Source organism: Rissa tridactyla, chromosome 13 (assembly GCF_028500815.1).
Source record: "Rissa tridactyla isolate bRisTri1 chromosome 13, bRisTri1.patW.cur.20221130, whole genome shotgun sequence".
NCBI lineage: Eukaryota > Metazoa > Chordata > Aves > Charadriiformes > Laridae > Rissa > Rissa tridactyla.
The window spans coordinates 13968484-13988553 of record NC_071478.1 but is presented as its reverse complement, the minus strand read 5'-3'; positions in this window follow the sequence as shown (position 1 = coordinate 13988553).

The following is a 20070-nucleotide window of genomic DNA, read 5'->3' as shown; positions in this document are numbered from 1 at the left end:
TACTGTAAACCAAAAAGTAGCGCAAGATGCATGCACATTATGATTCGCAAGCCTTGCCTCTTTAGGAAAATAGAGAAAAAATAAAAACCTTAATTTGCCAATAAAACCCACATTTGGATGGCTTTACCATTTCCTCACTTAAGCCAAAACCAAATGGTTTGAAAGCTTTTAGGCTTTCATTTATTTCTCCTTTCTTTATAGTATTTTCTGTTTCCCATGCTTGAATTAGACCTGGTAAAGGAAGGAGTTTGGGAATAACTCTCCTCTTAATAGATGACCTGGATATGGTAATTAAAGAAATCTCTAGGCTCAGATGAAACCAAGGGTCTCATCTTACGTTTTCTGGGAGCCAAGAAATGGATTCTGGAAACATTGTTTGAGGGGAAAAGCACCCTCTCCTTTTGTTGAGAGCTCTGCAGTAGACTGTGCTCTTTGGTAGACATCAAGGTCTCGAACCCAAGTCTCAAGGCGGTGAAAGTACCTTCCATAGCATTGCTGCAGGATGACTGTGCGCGGGCAATACCTGCGCAGAAACACGCTGCCTGTGTTCTTTAATGAGAAAAAACACGTGTCGTGAATGTGGCCAGTTTCTGCAAGTGCATTTGACAATTCTAATCCTGAGAAAAAAGACAGAGGCTGCAGTTAGTTCCCCATGTGGAGTCCCCATGCATCTGGTTTCCTCTTTGCACCGCTCCGGGTGAGACACAGGACATCCACAGTGTCTAGGTAAGATCTGTAGAAGCCAGTTCAACAGATAGTGACATAATTTGGAAATGTATGTGTTGGAAGCAAAAGTGGATTTTGCTGGTTGCCTGGGCGTTAGAGGTTTGGGATCTCTTTGTGACCAAGAGACTACAAAGGACCAGAGGGGAATCTCGGTAGGATTTTCATACTTGTCGCTCTTGCCCTCCTTTGAAGAGGATAGTTGCGTAGACAGGGAGCGCCCTGGGCCAGGATCTCACTGTTTTGTGCTTGTTTGTACAGCACCTAGCACAAGAGTGCCCTCGCTACTTGCTTAGGAATCTTTGGGATTCTTGTACTATGCTTTGGCAATGCTCAGAGGAGAAACTATTCATGTAACAGAAATACCGAGAAGAGCCTTCCCCAGCGCCCCTTCCCCCGTGAGAGATTCTTTGTGGGTTTTCTCATACCCTCAAGACTTGCAAGCTTGATTTTATCCCATGTCAAGGGACACTTGAATTTCCCAGTGCTGAGGTTTTTCTCCATTTTTGTCTAGGTCAACTTCCCACATGAGTCTGAGTGGAGCCATTTCAAGGCTCGGTCTCCATAGGGTGCTAACCATGCCAAAGCTCTGACCACATCCAAATTCGAGGAGAGGGCTCCGAGATGGCCTCTCTTTCCCCAAGTTGCCTGCTTGTACTAAATACTGGGGCAGCTCTCTAAAATACTGAAGGAACAAAGCATGCAAGGCAGTAAAATGAGGCAATTAAACCTATAAAACCAGGGTTTACAAGGGAATTTATAGTGTCAGAGGCTTTTTATAGCTTTTTTAGATTAGTTTAAATAAAAAAGGGGGAGAGAGAAAAAGAGAAAGAGAGAGGGAGAAAAAGAGGACCTGAAACTTGAGGAGACTTAAAAGTTCGGAGAGAGGCTTTTAGGAAGCACAGAGGGGTAATAATTAGAGGCACATTTTCCATTTCACTGTCTTTGCAAATTGAAATTAAAGAAGGAGGAAAAAAAGCATGCACAGAACAACAGGCAGTTTACATTGCTCCCACTTCCTCCTCGTAGCGTTTGATTTTTCTATTGCGCTTCTTTTGTTTTCTGGCCAGGTGAAAACATCTTGTCACCTGGGCAAAGGAACTAAAGTGACAGAGCGCTCGCAGGTAAGGTGACATTCAGGTTTGGTATTTTTCCCCTTCTGTTGCGCTTGCTTGTGGGTAAAGTTCACTGTGTGCCTTGCAAATCTGGGAGGTCGTGTTCAAGAGGTGAAATGGAGCCGGCACCTGATTAAGGCAAATTTGGTCAGGTGAGGCAATAGACCCTGTGTTTTAAAGAGTATGTCGTATTTCACGAATTCCTCAAGCTTCCTTTTGCATTGCACATACACAATGTACACACACGAGACGAGTCGGCTCGAGGTTGCCTTTGGTGTGCCTAATTAGAGCCATTCTAGGCTTTTATCTGCTTCTGTGTGGAACTAAGGAAAAGGTGACTCGGATCTCTCAAATCCTGCATCATTCTCTGTGGAAGCGTCTCCTTTTTTCAGGCCTGATTCACCATCAATAGAAAACACAGTGCTTTTAAAGTGGTGGTTTACCTTTGCTCCATTCCTACGACCACAGAGTAGCTGAGGTTGGAAGGGACTGCTGGAGATCTGGTCCAACGTGCTGCTCAGAGCAGGACCAGCTAGATCGGGTTAAGAGGACTTAGCAGTAGAGACTGAGGTGAAGAAGGCATGGAGTAACTTCGCCTTTTTCATGTCCTTTTTAACCATGTTCCCTGCGTGTCCCAGATCTTCCTCTTGCTGCTGATGTACCTGTACAAGCCCTTCTTGATGCCCTTCACTTCCCACACCATATTAAACTCTAGATAGGCTTTGACTTTACTAACTCAATCCAGCATGTCCAGATAGTGTCTTTACAGTCTTCCTGAGTCAACCTGACTCTGCTTCTACCTCCTGTATTCTTCCTTTGTACCTTTGAGTTTTGTCAGGAGCTCCATGTTCATCCACGCAGGCTTCCTGCTGCCTTTGCTTGATTTCCTGCTTGTCAGGATGGACCATTCTGGAGCTTGGAGGAGGTGATCCTTGCAAACCAGCCAGTTCTTCTAGACTCCTCTTTTCTCCAGGACTGTATCCCATGTGTTTCTTCCAAGTAAATCCTTGAAAAGGCCAAAGTCTGCCATCCTTAACTCCATGGTTGTGATTCTGCTTTTTGCCTTGTCTTATAACAATTTTGGTCCCTTGGCCCCAAAGTCTGTGCTCTGTGATGGCGTGGGCAATAGCCTCACCTTATGCATGTGGCCACTTCTTCCTTGCATGAAGGAGGATTCTCTGCTGGCGATCTTCTCGTCATCAGTATCTTACCTGCATTTACACAGGTAAGTAAAAAGACCCTTTCCGTGGTGTTTCTAAGATCTTGCCGAGCTTTGAGTGCTGCTGCCTTTGTGAAATACTTTGCTTCATTCCTCCACTTTACACTGTTCTCGTTTCCAGATAGCGTATGCTGTGTTTGGTGTGGTAGCATGTAGATCCTGGGTGGTTGCTAGAATATGCAATTAGTATAAATTACTAATTGACCGTAGCAATTCATCATCCTTCTGCTGTGTAGCTTTTTACATAAACATACCTGTTATCCAAGGCAATATAAATAAAGGGCCCATCCTTTGAAAAATAAACTTAACAGCAAAGTAGAAAACAGCATCCTGCCCTTCAGACCAGTTTAATCTGCTTGTGTGGGACGTTTTTGCTGGTGGAGGTGGTGCCATAAGAGAAGTGTTCCACCAGCCTTGGGCTCTTCAGCAGAAGGGAAAGTTGCTCACAATAATCTTTGTCTCATCTGTGTTGGTGCATTCCTTTTGTGACAAAGGGTTGAAGGGCGAGCAGGAGAGACGAAACCGAAAATGAGTGTGTGTGTGTGACAGAGAGAGATAAGGGGAAGGCAGATAAAGAGGAGTAAATTCAGATCTGAGCACATGCAACTCCAAAGAGTTACGCTGGCCAACTTGCAAAAGCTATGGACGGTTCTGAGTGGTATCTCCCCACCACTTCCCATCTGAAAGAAGGCGAAAAGAGGAGCACAATGGGACAAAACTACCTGTTTCTGATGAAATTTACGTGGGGATAATTATCTTCATTGGCGATGTTATTATTTTACGACAATATTAGACTCAAGCCCAGCATTTTTGAAGCTGAGCTTTAGTTTTTAAAGCCTGCAAATGTGTGCTATTGCAGTCACATGATAAATAGTTCTGAAATCAATATAGAAAGCTATTAAAAATGTGGTTTTGTCTCCGTCTAGTATGGTACATTAAGATACATGTATCATTGTACACTCTCTTTCCCTCTCTCTCTGTATGTGTATGTATGGACGGAAATTTTAGAAGTACTCAACATTGGTCAAACTGTCCCCAATGGAAAATACAACATTGACCTCAAACAGCATCACATTTTAGGTCAACGATGAGTGATTTTTAAAATGCTACCCTTAAGTATATATTTAAAGAGGCATCACTAGAACGAGAGTGAGTCTAACTTCCCTGATCCTAAAGTTCTGTTTGAGAAATGGTGATGAGAGGGAGAAGACGGCTAGGCAGAGCTCGCCATTTCATTCGTCCCGGTCCAGTACTGCTTTGGCATTTCTGTTGTGATTTCCCGCCAGGGATTTATTATTTTTTTTTGCAATGTGAAGAGCTGTTCGAGAAAGAAAGTGAGCCCGCAATGACTGGTTTATGTCTTCCATGTTATCAAATGCACCAAGAAACAAAAAGCTGGCCACATCAAGCTCTCAGAATAGGGGGGGAAAAAAAGCTTCACATTTGCTAGTTGCTAAATACAACTTTTGGTAAGCCCTGAAGTCAAACAAACAACTTTTACGAGTGAGAAGATCCATCTGCTATCACTAATCTTATAGATCGTTCTGTTCTCTGATACTTCAGTATTTTAAATAACGTCTAATGGGCCAGAACGTACAAAGCAATCGATGTTTTTCAAACTCCGCAGTCATCAGCTGCAGGTATATGCTATCCCAGCACAGTGGGCTTGGAGCCAGAGCCTCGGCTCATTTAAATCAATGTCAGCAGTTTACAACTTGCTCAGAACCTGCCCCGTATCCTTCTAAGAGAAAAGAAAAATCTTGGCCAGCAAATAGTCTTGGTCTGTTCTAAAAAAAGATCCTTCATTGATACCATCGGGACACAGAGCCTAACATCGTCAGGCTACTTCAGTGCTTAGACGCGAGGTTGCTCTGACTCTTTAAAACCCGAGCCCACTCTCTCTGGGCTTCCTCAGGCCGTCGGAGAGAGGCGACCCCACTCTGTCTAATAGAACAAAAAGGAACTAGCAAAGGAAACAAAGGCCATACTTCGTGCGTGTTTATTCTTCTCCTTATAGTTTGCAACACCAGTGCTCCCAGAGAGTTTTGTTGGGAATCCAGATTCTCCTGGCGGGCTGCAAGGTTCAGAACCCGGCTGGCGTGCTGAGCCGTGCGGTCCCACGGGCAGCACCGATCTCGAGCAGCACTCCCCAGAAAAGACATATACCTGGCTGTGCTGCCTGCCTGGCCGTCTGCTCTGCCGAGCGCGGTGGCAGCTGTTACCAATCTCGGCCGCAGACTCGTGGTGGCCAGGAGAGTACGTGGTTGGCCTGAGAGCCTGACGGTCTGTCTCTGCCTCTCTCTCTTTCATTTTGTTGGCTCCATATATTATATCAAATATCTTTAAAGAGCACAGTTTGAATGATGGAGCTTATAATTCCATCTCGGGAGTTCTGATGACTTGAGCTTGGTTCTTGTGGTTTATGATGTCACCGGGACCCATCGATGGAGTCGAAGCCCCATAATTCACCATTGCCCTGTTATTTATTCTGTGCAATAAATGGCTGCAGTTTAATCACCAGAGTAAATTGCTGAAGCATCTTTGTGGAAACTCTAATGTTACTGTAGCAGTATCTATGGCAACAGCCATTCAGTAGTGGTGGCTAATGCAGAGGGAACCAGGAACACTTAGCCCTCCGCACCCACTGAGGAAGGAGTACGTACCAACCTCAGAAAGATGAGAACCTGAGGGCCAAATCCAGACACACTGTAAGTGGAGAAAAATCCACTAATTGCTGTACAGGTACACACACTGGGTATCATATGGATTCTCTGTGAAATTTGGATGTGGATCCAGACTTTACCGACCTTTACAGACTTGTGGCGTTGATTGTATGCAAAAAGATTTTGGGGAAAAACTTGTGGCTCTTCTGTAGACATGTGGAGCAAAAAACATCTTCTCCGCATAGTTTTGGGGTTTGGGTTTTTTTGCCTTTTCTAGTTCAGGTAGAGAAAAGAACTGAGGATACTTGAAATAAATGATTCTGAACTTCATACAATTAAGGTTTGCGTTTAGTTTTAGTATGGGCAAGAGAAACAGGAGATTTCTTATTTTATCTGAACTCTCTCAATACTTCTTGCCTGTTGTGCCCTTGTATCTCTCTCCTTAAAAGGCCTTGTAGGATCTTGTATATGGCGGGGCATAACGTGCCTTAAACTAAAAATGAAACGCTTACTTCTTTCTGGCAAAATAAATTTGCCAACCTATTTAATGTAATCCAAAGATACCTAGTGGCTGTGGATATGCAGTTGGCATTTGAATAAGCATAGAGCTGTGACGTAGTTATCATAATAGAACATCAGTATAACAGTATTTATTAGTTATTGTTTCTTACTAAAGTGATATTTATGTGAAGGTTTTGCTTTCCAACTCTTGCTTCCAGTCAAGCCCCAGATTTTCTGGGTTCTCTTTTTTTTTTTCTTTCTTTCCTTCTTTCCCACCCCAACCCAAAATCTTCTAAGCTATAATTAAAACCTCTCTGTTTTCTGATTTTAAGAAACAAGTAAGACACTTCCCTCTCTCTTCTTCCTTCTCCTTTACTCCGCCCCAGTTTCTATATTCATTAATTTTCTCTTTGGGGAAAAAAAATTAGGAGAAAAAGCGTTCTCTGTTCATCCTCTTTCAATACCCCGTGAATGCTTGAAATGCTCAGCTCTTTTTTTTTCTCATTTCCTCTGCTGAGCAGCCCTAGAGAAGTATTGCAGCGCACGGTATCAGTGCCCTGACATTCTGCTGCTTATGGTAAATGTCATTTTACAATGTAACTTTTTTTTTTTTTAACTAAAGGTTTACGATTTTCTACAAGGATCCATTGTTTTAAGCCACGCAAGCAACATGTGTTTCTTGAGATATCACTTACCTTTTAAGCAAGTAGCAGTTGAGTTTCGGTCATCAGACTTGGCTGTCTCTGGATTCATATGGTTATTCTGTTCTGGTAACCCGATCCGGCACAACGAGGTAAGAACAGAAAGAAAAGGCTTTTAATTTATGGTGGGTCTCAGTTCTAATCATGTAGTTGCTTTGACTTTGGCTTTATCATGAATCATTTTTAATGACAGTCGAAGAGAAAAGAGTTGAAAAGCATATCTACCTTTCTCATCACTGACAGCTTTTCATAGCTTAAATCAGACCTTTTGATGGCGTAGCCTTGCAGTATGGGTATTATGCAAATGAAGGCTAAACTGAAGGGCTGTCCATCAGGAGATGAGAGAGCGTTTTCCTTCCTAGCACAAGTTATATCTTTACAACAGCAATTTCAGAGATTTCTTTAACCAGAGAGCGGTTTTTCATTTTGTGGATTCCTAAACATTGTCCATGGAGCCCCTCATAGGAATCTTGCATTTTACCATCGGAAACTTGACTTTCTTGGTCACCTTTCAGAAGGCCCTTAGAAGTTCGCCAGGAACGTCCCTTGTCTGTGTGGGCCAGAGTGAAAAACTTAAAAGTTGATGGCAAAAGCCTTCACAGACTTTAACGTAACCAGAATGTCACTCCTTCCCTCCAGTGTGCCTGGTGACATCTGCATGTAACGAGAGCTCAGTCAGTGGGTTTGTGGGTCTCCAGTTAGCCATTTTCTTTGGGGTACCTCCTGTTGGTGGCAGTCAGCAAAGAAAATTGTCTGAGAAGATTGCTTGTTTGGCATCAGCTTGCCAAGAGACCTGGTTTAAGGGGTCATCGTTCTTCATCAGAGCCCGCAGCTGTGCATTCAGTAATCAAAAACTAGAAGTTCAGTGCTGACCCATCGAGTGCGGGCAGGAGAAGGCACTGCCAGAGATGCCGATGTGATGCCCAATGGAGTTAATAGGAAAGATGCTCTCATTGCAACCAGAACTTAATTGGATACTGGCAGTATCCTACAATGCATCTACATGGCAAGTTCCCATAAGCACTAATGTGGCTTTCAAAAAGCTCATCCCTTTTCCTGGCACGGCCACTCTTCCCCTTGGTGCTGCCGTTCACTCCCGCATCTTTCATGTGCTTGGTCTATCAAGTCTTCAAGCTGTCGTATTCTTAGTGTGTTTGCACTGGCTGTGGCGTGACCCTATGCCAGGTTGAAGCTTTTTATTTTTTCATTTTTCAGTGCAACTCTGAAACCAAAAAAGTACATTTCTTGGATCCTAAGGGAGCAATGGGACGGCCTGCGTAGTGTGTCTCCCACATCACCACGGACTTCACTTGGCTTCTGTCATTCTTGTGTTTTCTCCGTGACCTCCAACTTTTTCCTGTTTGGAGATATGTTCCCAACTTAGGTTGGCTACATACTGTGTTCTTTCTGACACATTTTGACAAATTCAGTTTGATTTTACCCTGGAGGTCTTTCTAGACTTAATTTTATTATTGTGGAAGGTCATCAAAAGGGTAGTGCTATTTAAAGGCCAAATTGTGTCACATTTACTCATGGGGCTAGTACTCTTCTTGAAGATGTCCATTCATTTAAATGGAATTATACAAGGAGTAAATGGCATCCGTTGTAAGCAAAGGCACTGGAGCTTGCCCTACTCATTGCAGTGGCCTACTCGGAGAGTAAAAGTCAAGTCCTTGTCCTTAACATTGATTTTCCAGCCCCTGTTGGTACAAGGTGGCTTTCTGGCCCCCTCTAGTGACTGGCCACTTGGAGTTTTATGAGTGAGATACAACCTTTTTGCAATCAGAAGCAGCCATTTCTACTCCAACAGTAAACAGCTCGAAATTCAGAAGTGGCGTTTAAAATCCTGACGTACTGAATTTGTTCCCCTTTGCTCACAGCCCTCGCAGGAGCATCATGTTTCCGACTCAGTGGGACTTCTTCTGGAATTGGAAACTGTTCGCAGTGGTTAAGGGTGAAACAATCCATGCTGATATTAATGTGGTGGCATGGCCCCAGTTACGCTCCCATTAGCCCAAAGGTTCATTAAGGGAAGCTGGATGGTTTGAGCATTACAGCTGCATTACCAAAGAAACAGCCGTGAGTTGAAGGGGGTATCAAAAAGGACCGAAGCGTGAATCGAGAGGTACAACCTTCCCTTGAATTACTGTTAAACCTGGAGTGAGAATTTGAGTTGATATTGAAAAGAGTTTTTCAAAAGCCTTTCTTTTTCTTACTCTTTTCATACTACTGGAGCTGCAAAAGGGGATCTCATTTGAAATATTAATTAGAAACTTTATACTTCTTATGGCTCTGTATTCTTGACAAGCAGATGTTTATCACATGCCTGTTTCCTTGGGGAGTGTGCAAGGAACTTTTGGAACAGGTTTTCTACTTTTTGGCTAATGAGGAACAGGACAATTATTTATTCCAAGGGCAAGGCTGACAGCCTGGGAGTAGACCTAAAAGCGCCGCAACACTTTAGGCTTTAGATGCTCTGAGATCCTTTAGAAACAACTGCCCTTGATCGCTTAGTGCCCTGATAAATCATTTATACTGATCACCTTCTTACAAATTCCTATCAGATGAAATGAGCTCGGTATACAGCTCCCCGGCTTGCGTACGTAGCTGGCTGATCATAACCCAGCAGATGAAGTGCAACAATGCAGAACTTCAGCAGGGCTCCCGGAGCAGGCTGGTGAACCTCCTCGGTCAGGAGCAGTCTCGGTCAAGTCGGAGCTGAAATTCAAATTCCTCTGACAAGCAGGGTGTCCGGAGCTGGAGTTTTTGGGTGGGATTTTTCCCCTCTCGTGTTACTGCAGACTGCGATCAGGATGCATGCTGTTGTACGCACTGCAGTCCCCTCGGCTTCTCCCTCCTCCCCCAGTGTGCCTTTCTGCTCTTCAGCAATCTGTTTCAATTCTCCTTCACTTCAGCATGATCAGGGTCCCCCAGGTTACCCTGTGATTCATCTCTCTGGAATTTGGGAGTGCTGCTTCTCTGCTCCTACCCAGGTTGGCAAGCGGGTTATTAAAGCGTTGGGAGATTAACCAGAACCTCCTTTGGTGAATATTCAGGCTAAAAGCCCTTGATGCCAAACGTGTTATTTTACACATGTATTCTGACACCACAGTTTAATACTGCGCCTCACATTTCTCTGTATGCATGGCTTTGAACACCTTTTCCAACTGTGGTCGTATTAGAGGATCCCTGACGCTTTGGGAATGTACGTGGGGATTGACTTCAAGTGGAAGCGTGTTTGGATCGTCCTATTTCTATTTCTGAAGCCCTCTCAAGGGAGCTCGCTCACTCTTCTCACCCCATCGCTTCCAATGGGACCGAGTCATTGCGTTCAGCGTGCGCACAATGACACCTCAGAGAGACTTGGACTGTTCTCTTGTCTCACTTCCACTCTCTTCCAGGCTGGATGCACACCCTGGAGGTATGTGGTTTGTCTCAAGATATAAGACTTCCCCCCTCAAAAACTACATTACTTCAACAAGCCACAAAGGGCTGGCAAGAGGGAGAAGGATGCTCTTGTTAGTGCAGCTTTCCTCAGAGATCTTTTCTGTGAACTCCATGCAGCTGGAAACATACTCTCCCGCTCCTGAGCTCACACGCGCACGCGTCCGCACGGTCCCTCGTGCAGCAGTTTCACTGATGTGTAAGTACAGACACATACACTTGCTTACATGTGCACAAATGCCTTCCCTTTGTTGTACTCCCGCGTACATGGAGAGGCAGAAATGCTCTTGTTTGAGTACGTGCAATCACACCCATGCAAACTCCAGGCTGCACTTTAATGCATGAACGTTAGCGCCCCAGTAGACGCGCGCCCTGTCTCTTGCAAACATGCATGCCTGCATACAGGCACATTTACAGACCCTGCAAAGTTATTACAGAATGTAAAAGGAGAGATGAGTAAATTCGGCCTGAAGGGACCTCTTGAGGTTGAGTCCAACTACCTGGTCCAAGGAGGCTCAACACTGAACTCAGAAAAGGTTGCTCAGGGCTTTGTCCGGTCAGGTGTTTAAAACTTCCTGGGTCAGAGGTGCGATAGCCCATTTTTTTTCCTTATATCCAGGCAGAACCTTCACTCCTTCAATTTTTGACCTTTAATTTATGTCTTTTGCTCCCCTGCCACACACCTGCGCAAGAGCCTGAGCCTACCTTCCTATACCTACAATGTTATCAAAAAGGCTGCTGTTAGGTGTCCCCAAAACCTTGTACGGGATGGACAAACTCAATTCCCTCAGCTTATCTTCACAGGTCCTGTGCTTCAGCCCCCTGACCGACCATCTTGGTGGCTCTCTTGGATTTTTTTCAAGTTTATCAGCATCTTCCTTGTACTTGTAGGCTCACAACTGGGTATAGACTAACAGCTTCCAGAGGAATAATGGTTTCCCTTGTGCGGGCTGCGCTGCTGTTGGTACAGCAGAGTATGCTGTTAGCTTTCATTGCTGCCAGGTACCTATCAGCCTGTGTCCGTATGCTCTTGGCTGGAATTGGACTGATAACAAAACAGTAAATAAGAAAACCAAACACCGAGCTTTGCTTCTTACCAGCCTGGGCTAAAACATAGTGGATCTGAGATCTCAAGCAGTTCCATGACCCTCTTCAGGAGATCACTATAGTAGATCCAGCTTTGGGAGAACAGCGTGGATAAGATGACCTACCAGATCTCTTGCATGTCTTTAACGATTCTATGATTTTGACCGTCTTTGCTCTTCTTTTTGGCCTTGAAGACCCACTGAACATTTTACCTTCCCCGTATTTGGAGGGATTCAGCCATTTGAAATTTCCTCCTTTTCCAATGGCCAGTATCCATACTGGTGACAACCATAACTGCCATGTCCGAGTCCCATCTTTCAGAAGGAAGGCGAGATAGACATCCACAGTCACTCGCTCTGATGATCTGCCAGGGGCAGTTGGTGCTCTCAGTGCTTTCACAGCGCCAGTGCTCCTGCAGTAACGTGGTCCCCGGTGGAGGTAAGGGCTGCGCTCTCGGAGGTTGTTCTGTGGGACTCATCCACATCATCTGCAAATCACAGGTTTAAAACCTTGCAGTACTTAATGTGTGGAGGAACTTCAGACTCTGTAGAGATTCCTACCTACCTGTTATCTCACGAGGCATACACTGGAGGGAAAAGGGTATTTTTTCCAGCTCTTTTTCAGACCCCAGTTGGGAGAATCCCTGTTTAAACACATTTCAACTTCAAGCAGAAAGGAATTCTGAGCAGAGTCACTCATGTGAATGGGAAAACAGAAGAAACCAACGCAAGGTTTCATTTTAAGAAAAAATCTAAAGGAAACTTGGCCTTTTTCAGCCTTTTCACATTTTTTTGCAGTCAAAAGCATTTGCCAAATTCTGCAAAAGCTGTGGGATGACACAAATCTGGATAATACAATATTCTGGCGATTAAAAAATTCACCCAGCACCAGGTTCTGTTCTGTTTCTGATGATGATTTCACATAACACCAACTGTGGTAAAATCAGAACACCTGAAAGGTGGGCATTACGTGATGTCGTACTTGGTTCAGTTTCAAACCAGGAGAGAATCTGTAGGTTTTGGTGTAGTGTTTCTTAGAGGGGTTCTTTCTCATTTAGTTCTTACTTTTTAGATGAGGATCTCGATATTGGCTGAAGAGATGGACGCTCCTCTCAGTCAACGATATGTAATTTTTTTTCCTTGCCTGAAAGTCAGCCTGCTTGGGAGATGACTTCTCCAGGAACACTCCGCTGCTGCTGAAGGAGCTAAAGGTTTAAGACTCACATCTGTCCCAAAAAAGCAAGAAGCACAGGCAGGCGGTTCCCTGTAGGAGGTAGGCACTGCGGCCTGAAATGGCTTTGATTTTTTCACTCTGGACGGTGCAAAGGCCACCGATGTGTAGGACCACACATGATACTGATGGTTCAGACATGACTGCGTGGGTATGCGTTTATATACATCTTTTTTTTTAGCTAGTGTCAGGGAGCCTGGGCTCTGGTACTATAGATTTGCTCAAGAGCAGAATCGGATGGAATGGCTTAAGATTGATAATATTTTAACTAAAATAGCAGTTGACCTCTATTACATGTTTCCACTTATGTTTACTTTTGAGACTTTATTGTGAGCTATCTTCAAATATACAGAAATGCGAAGGTCCATCTCTGTGTATGTTCGTGGGTGCGCTCTCAGTGGGCACGTGTATGAGGACATCATGTACATTTGTAGCGGGATTTCTTATTTGGTGCGCACAACCTCGCACCCAGCCAGTCCCGTGGAGATGTTGGTGGGTAGGGTTGCAGACTGTGTTCATGTATGTGCGGATACGCCTCTGTTGCACAGTTTGTCCAGGCTTTCACAAGTGGGCATTTTAGGACAGAATGAGCACAGATTTATTTGGGAAGTGACCTGTGCTTTACGTTCAGGGGCCAAATCCTGATTTTCCTGGGGAAGCCAAAAGTGTAAGCGACACAATTCCTGCTGAGCACGTTGGCTGTGACTGACGGCTGGGTGCAGGGGGGTGCTGTGTCTGGCCTCGCTCTCCATCGCTCTGAAAAGAGCAGTTGATGCCCTCGACTAGCAAGTGCTGCCAAGTGCCGCATGTGTGATAGTGGCCAGAGGCCCGGGCACTCGTCTCCGCCAACCCGCCCTGCTTTTGTTTCCGGCCATTATCAATCAGACTGCTTTAGACACAAGCTTCTCTGTGAAATTTGTGTCGCTGCTCTAAAGTTTTAAATCCCTCATCTGTCTCGCATGCGATCTAGAGAACAGAGTGAACGGCGATCCCGGGGATGGCGGCAGGTTCCCGTGTTGCTGTGTTTGTGCGTGTGGCGCTCGGTGTAGGGCGAGGGTGGTTTTACTCCAACCCCGCGCGTTGGTGTGGGTGTGTGGCTGAGCCCCAGTGCGTGTTTGTGTAGGTGCATCTCTTTGTGCGTGCGCCTGTGGTCGTTCCCGAGCGGGCTGGGGAGGAGGGAACGTGCAAGCTGAGGTGTGTGTTATTCTCACATCCCCGCTAACAGCAAACAATGTCATGTCCTTACCTGGACTGCAACCTGACATACACCTTAAAAACAACAGTGACAACAAGCTACGGAGGCAGCGCTGCTCTTTTTGATCACGTTAGGAAATCCTGCCAGCCCCAGCAAAGCATGCCGGGATCCAAACTGGGTTTTGGGTTGGGACTGGGAGAGCGAAAGAGAAGCAGTAATTTGTTTGCCATTGCCCTCGAGCCAGGAAATCCAAACCCCAAGCATTTCCCAGGCCACAGCACATTGGAGTCGAAAGAGAGTGTCAGCGAATCGCTCACATGTACAGGCAGAACCGCACACCCGCACGCACACACGCACGCGTGCACACATGCGGGGACAACGTTAGGAAAGGAGAATTGTTCCAGCACCACTGCGGTTAAGATGCTGAGACAATCTCGAGTTTTCAGGCCATAGCTGTCAGGATGCTTTGGTATATTCATCACCCCCCACTCCATGGTGATAAAAATTTACACAGCCAACGAAACGAAGATTAATTTCATGTGAAAAGCTGACAGAATGGCCCATGTCATTGCTTTATTTGTGCCAGCACTCAGTAACTCGGTGCAAGTTCCATTGAGGTGGCAGACACCCCGTCCCCTTGAGCCATCTCTTCTCCTCTCTAATGATGCCACCGTTTTGACAAAACCAAGCAACACAGCCGGTATGTGCGAATTTGGAATTAATTTTCTTCAGAAAGGTCAAGTATGTTAATGAGCTTTTGGCTGCCTCTGTTTTCTTTCCTGTGTTTTTCCCCTATTAAATGGGGGAAGAGGAGAAAAAAAGAAGGGGGAGAAATAATTACAGTAATAAAAACGAAGAAAGGAGGAAAAGAAAGAAAGTGAGAGCGTTTGGAAGAGGCAGGATTCAGTGTAGTTTTTCGTGGCTTCTTCTTTTCCAGGACTGAGGCAGGCTAATTGTATCAGCGCAAGTCTGTGCAGTTTGCTTGAAGCTGTTGAGCGAGGCCAGGGATGTCATGGGTGGCAGAGTTGGTGTAACCTGGCACGGAGGAGGTGAATTGCACCTCCTTTGCGCTCAGGAATTGACGGCAGCCCTGCGTCTTGGCAGCTGCCTTTGTTTTCCATCACTCAGTGGCTGAGCCCTGCTCAGCGCGGGTCTGTGTGCTCTGGGGGAGTGGAGAGCAAACGAAGGTGAAGGAGAGAAAGGGTTCATGGGCTGAAGCTCTTGTGCCCATTAGTGAGAGGAAGCTGGGAAGAAAGCTCGGCTGCCCTGGGAGAAATGCCAGGGCCCACTAATTCATCCAGCTTAGCAATATGACGAATAGGCGGTTTAAAGAGAAACCGGCATGAGCTGTTGGAAGCTACTGTGATGCCAACCACCTCGAATCCCTGTGCTCCCCAAATTCCTGCCTTTATTCCTGCAAGTTAGAATTTGCCACTTTCTGGCATCCTCATGCCAGGAGTTGCCTTGATTTCTCAAGGGGTTGGGTGATGATCAACCTGGGTAAAGGTGGCAGGGGCAGAACACGATGTGTCAGGGCACGGGGAATTGAAGCTGCACCCCTGGCTCTGTTGTTCAGGGGTCACACTTGCCTGGGTGGGACATTGAGGGTAGGACTCATCTCACCTGATTTTAGTCTTCTTAAGCAAAGTATCCAAACTAGACTAATTATCTAGGTTTCCTTTCGTGTTGAGAGAGAACAGTAAGGAGGAACACGTATCCCACCTAATTTAAGATGAGAGAAATTCCATCCTGGCATGGAGTTTCTTTCTCCATTGAATATAAAGTGAACTTAAACAATTAGCTTGGACTGAATCCCTACCTTTTAGAGGCTTAAAATTATGGGGCGTGATTTCCCCCTCATTCCCTTCCCCCTGGCTCCCATTCTGGCTCTTATTTCCCTACGCAGTCTAATCCAACAGGCAGAGGAAATCCAGCAGGTCTCGCAGAGGCTATATTGGCAGTATAAAATCAATGTCTCTCACTCTGGCTTGCCCAGGCTGGCTCCATGCTTATCCGCTCTTGTGGCAGTACAACCTTTGGCTGTGATCTGGTCGTTTCTCCCTAGCTTTACTGGAGGAAGCCCAACATACGGATTCTTGGGCATCATCCAAAAAAGGCTTTGTTGACTTTGGAGGGTACATGTTTTGCCATCCTGGTTACAGTGCAAGGAGAAATTATGTGAAATGTAACAGTGCCAGTGTCACATGTGACATATTTAAGGGTGTCCATAATTAGAAATGTTTTTGTTGTTTTACACCTTACGCAGCTGGTTCTGTTGTATGGGTCCTTCTGCATGTATGATCCCTGCGTGCTCGCCACATGAGTCATTGTGCAGCAGGACTGCCTCCGACTCATGTCTGGGGCATGGAGTTCAAAAGCACTCAAGTGACCAAACTTAATGATTTTCAGCTGACTCCAAGTATTGTCCTAAACATGGAATTCCTACCCGTAAACCACTGTGCTGCCCACGCTCTCCCCCCTCTTTCCCAGAGTCCGTAGTGTGCATGGAGGCACGTTCTTCCCTGCTGACCTTCCGCTGCAAGGTAGGGTCCTCTAGCAGGTGGGATGGGTAGTTGAGGGCAGTAAGATTTCGCCGGAGAAGCTTGTGGTCTCTCTCAGCCGTGCCTGCACATATTGTTTCAGAACATTCATGGGCATCATCAGCACTTGTATGTATTTTTCCACTGTAGAAGTTGTTGTGTTGTTAAGTGGTTACTTTATTCCTCCTTAGAGATGGCTGCGTTTCTGTGATGGAAGGAAATGATTTGCTCAACTCTGTTAAATTCTGTGTATAATTGCACAGGATAAAGGGGGTACAAGAGATATTTAAAATATTTTACTGACAAGTTATATTTTGAGTGCGCAATTCTAGCCACATAAAGAATATGTGAAGTGTACGCAAAGAGATTGCCTCATTCGTGGACGTGGTGAAGTAGGACATCCCTGTTCTTTCTGTCCTGTTGTTGCCTGGGATGTCAGAAGAGGACAAGATTTATAAAAACTTGAGTTCGTAGGGGAACTTCTCACCCAGTTGCTCCCTGGGGCTTTAGCTAAACTGTGGGATATTCAGTGTTTCCCAACTCTTGTGTCGAGGACCGTCTCCTCTCTTCCCAGATGTGAGATGTGGCTGTGCACCATTTCTGTTTTCTCCCCTCCCACGCTCTGGTTTCCGTCGGAAGGAATCCTGGGCATGTGAGTCAGGGAGCTGTAGCTCTGGTCGTGTCACCAGGCTGAATGATTCAGGGCTGAGACGGCACAACACACCTACCCCATGATTTACATACAGCCCTTGGGACACTCAAAGCCACATTTTCTCAGCATGCCAAGTTCTTGAGAAAATCCAACCACTTGTTGTGGTGCGTAAATAGAAACTTAACCCTTCAGAACAGAAACTGGGTCTATGAGGTGCATCAGAGAAGTGTCCTAAGTCTGCTGTCCCCCTCCTAGTGCTCCCCCCATGTTTAAAGATATCATTATCAAATGGCTGGAGCATGGTGTCCCTTTCAGCCCTATGTTGCAGTGATTGTTGGCGCCGTTTTCTCTCAGCTTCTGTTTCTTTCTCTCCTTCTGTTTTTTTCCCCTGTGTGAGAGCACTGGCGCCTAGGATGGAAGGTCACCAGTGAGGTTAGTCAACTGGCTCCAAGTATTAAGACTTCCTGCTCTGCTACGAAGAGCTGCCAAGTCCCCCCTCCCTGCTGCTTACCACAAACCCCAGTGTCTGTTTGTCTCCCTCTCTCCCCTTCTCATCCCTCCTCCCTACCAAGAAATTCAGATGTCTATCCAGCAGACAGAGTGGGAGGGTGAGACACCCAAACTACCTTCAGATGCATTTGCTCGAGTACCAGAAAGCAGTGTGGCCACGGGGTGCTGTTGTTGATGTTGCTTATCAATGCGCTTATCAGTGTTGCCAGAAGATGGGCTATCCCCATCTGCAGTGGAGATGTTCCTCCAGATCTCCGGCAGGTTCCCGTGGGCATCTGACCCAGTAGTTGGGCTGACAAGAGGTTTTTATTTCCACTAGAAAATTTCATCAATTTTTTTCTACCAGCAGGCTGAGGGGATCCATGCCTAACTGGGAAGGGGTTCGTGAACAGTAACTTAAGGAGAACATGATGTTTGTCAGCAGATGGGAATGGGCTGCACAAGGACCTGTAGCTTCCTCAGAGAAATGGTAGGGGGTTACAGATTGGTGAGAGTTAAAAATCTCTGCCCTAGGCATGAACCTGAGAAAAACCAAGAAATCCCCTGGCCCAAATGAAGTAAACTGGCATCCCCAGTGCTGCCGTTGTCCCCGGGGGTGGGTGAGCATCTGCACAGCAATGGGAGAGAACTGCCTCTGAGGTCAGGGCCTGCACCTGAGGGTGTGGGGAGGGAGCGGGATGCAGGAGCAGCTTTGTTTACAGCAGTAGAGCATAAACCAGAGAAGAGAAAGAGACTGAACAGGATCCTGTGAGGAGGAGAAGAGATAAATATGGTGGGAATGAGGGGAAGATGGGATGACCGGTAGTTATTTTTGTAAAAACCAAGGGTGGGGGGATACCGCTCCAAAAAGCACCACAGAGATCAACCACATTCAAGTGAAAACATAATTTTTCTTTAAGAATAATATAAAAGCCCTACATACGAATCGTTCAACGGGATGAGGAAAAACGGCTTGCTCCACCCTAGTCGGTGCTGAGGTAAGGTTAAAACCACAGCTCCTGGGCAGGAGGCTGCCAGCGTTGCGCACACGGCTTTGGGCCCCCGTGACGGGACGAGCAGACAAGCGGGTGCCTCCTGTCTCCTCCATCCTTATGAGCACGTGGGGTACCCAAGCTTGTGAGGGCCCTGCTCTCAAAGTAGAACAGAAGCAACTGCTTTTAGTCCCCCCAGCCGTGGCTGAGTCCCTGCAGCTCCTTCTCTTTGCTATAACTCCCTTTCTTAAAGATCTCGTAGGAGACTTCCTACTCTTGCGCCAGGGACGCCAGCCACGAGCTCTTTGTCTTCTTCCCAGGAACTTCGAGGCCGCAGTAGACATACCTTGAGGAGTCTTTTGTGAGCGTTGCATCTGGATTTGTCCCACTCTGAGCCAGTCCATGCTAAATTGAGGCTGCAGAGACCTCATTTAATTCCTCTGTTTGTGTAGGTGTAAAGGTATGCGAGTTCTCCATAAACATGGGTATTTATTAATGTAGATTTCATTTTAATTTTCTTTAAGATGAATTCATTACCAGTGAGAAAGCCAAAGCCTCACTATTAAAAATCCAAGTCTGGTTTTTGTTTTGTTTTGTTTACTAAATGAAACAAGTCTTAAATTAACTAATCATAGAATCATAGAATCTTCATGGTCAGAAAGGACCTTTGAGATCATCGAGTCCAACCATACACAGACAAAAAAACCCTACAATCTCTGTCACTAGAGCATGCCCTGAAGTGCCAAATCTACACGTTTCTTAAACACCTCTAGGGATGGTGACTCAACCACCTCCCTGGGCAGGCTGGTCCAGTGCCTGACCACTCTTGCAGTAAAGTAGTTCTTCCTAATTTCTAATTATGGTCTTGGTGTTGGTCCTTCAGGGTGCCACTACCAGCAGATCTGCGTTCTGGGGACTCATTGCCAGACATTGACAAGGAAAAGATGAGAAAAGCATTGAAACAGGAGGACAGGGGGACAGCTATTGCCTTATTTGATGGCACCCTGCGTTAGCTGCTCCTTGGTTGTTCGGCTGTCACTTTCCAGGGGCCGCATTGCTGTGCTGAAGGGGTAAAGTGAGACAAATGAGAGGGACAGAGGTCGCATACGTGAGCTACAAGGATGCCCCCGTTTTTATGCTGGGTAGAAATTCAGGTGGAGTGGATTTGCTCTTGCCCTGAGGCTAAGAGCAACAAAGGAAAAGAGCAGGGGATTTATCTAGCTACAGTCTAATATTCCTTTGGCTGCAGCAAAGGCTGCAGCACTTCCCGACTATCGGCTGGCGCTTTCACTCACACACATCTGTGATTGATGGGCAGAGAGTATAAACACCTCATTAGTGCTATAATTCACTGGTTAGGGCTCAGACTGTGCTGTGGGAGGGAGGGGAAAAAAAAAAAAAAGAGTTGAGAAAGTTTAATAAAGAAAAAAAAAAATGGAAGAAGGAGAAGAACGGATGTAAAGGCCACACAAATCATCTCAGGGAGTTATCTGACCTGCTTTGAAAACTTTAATTGCTGA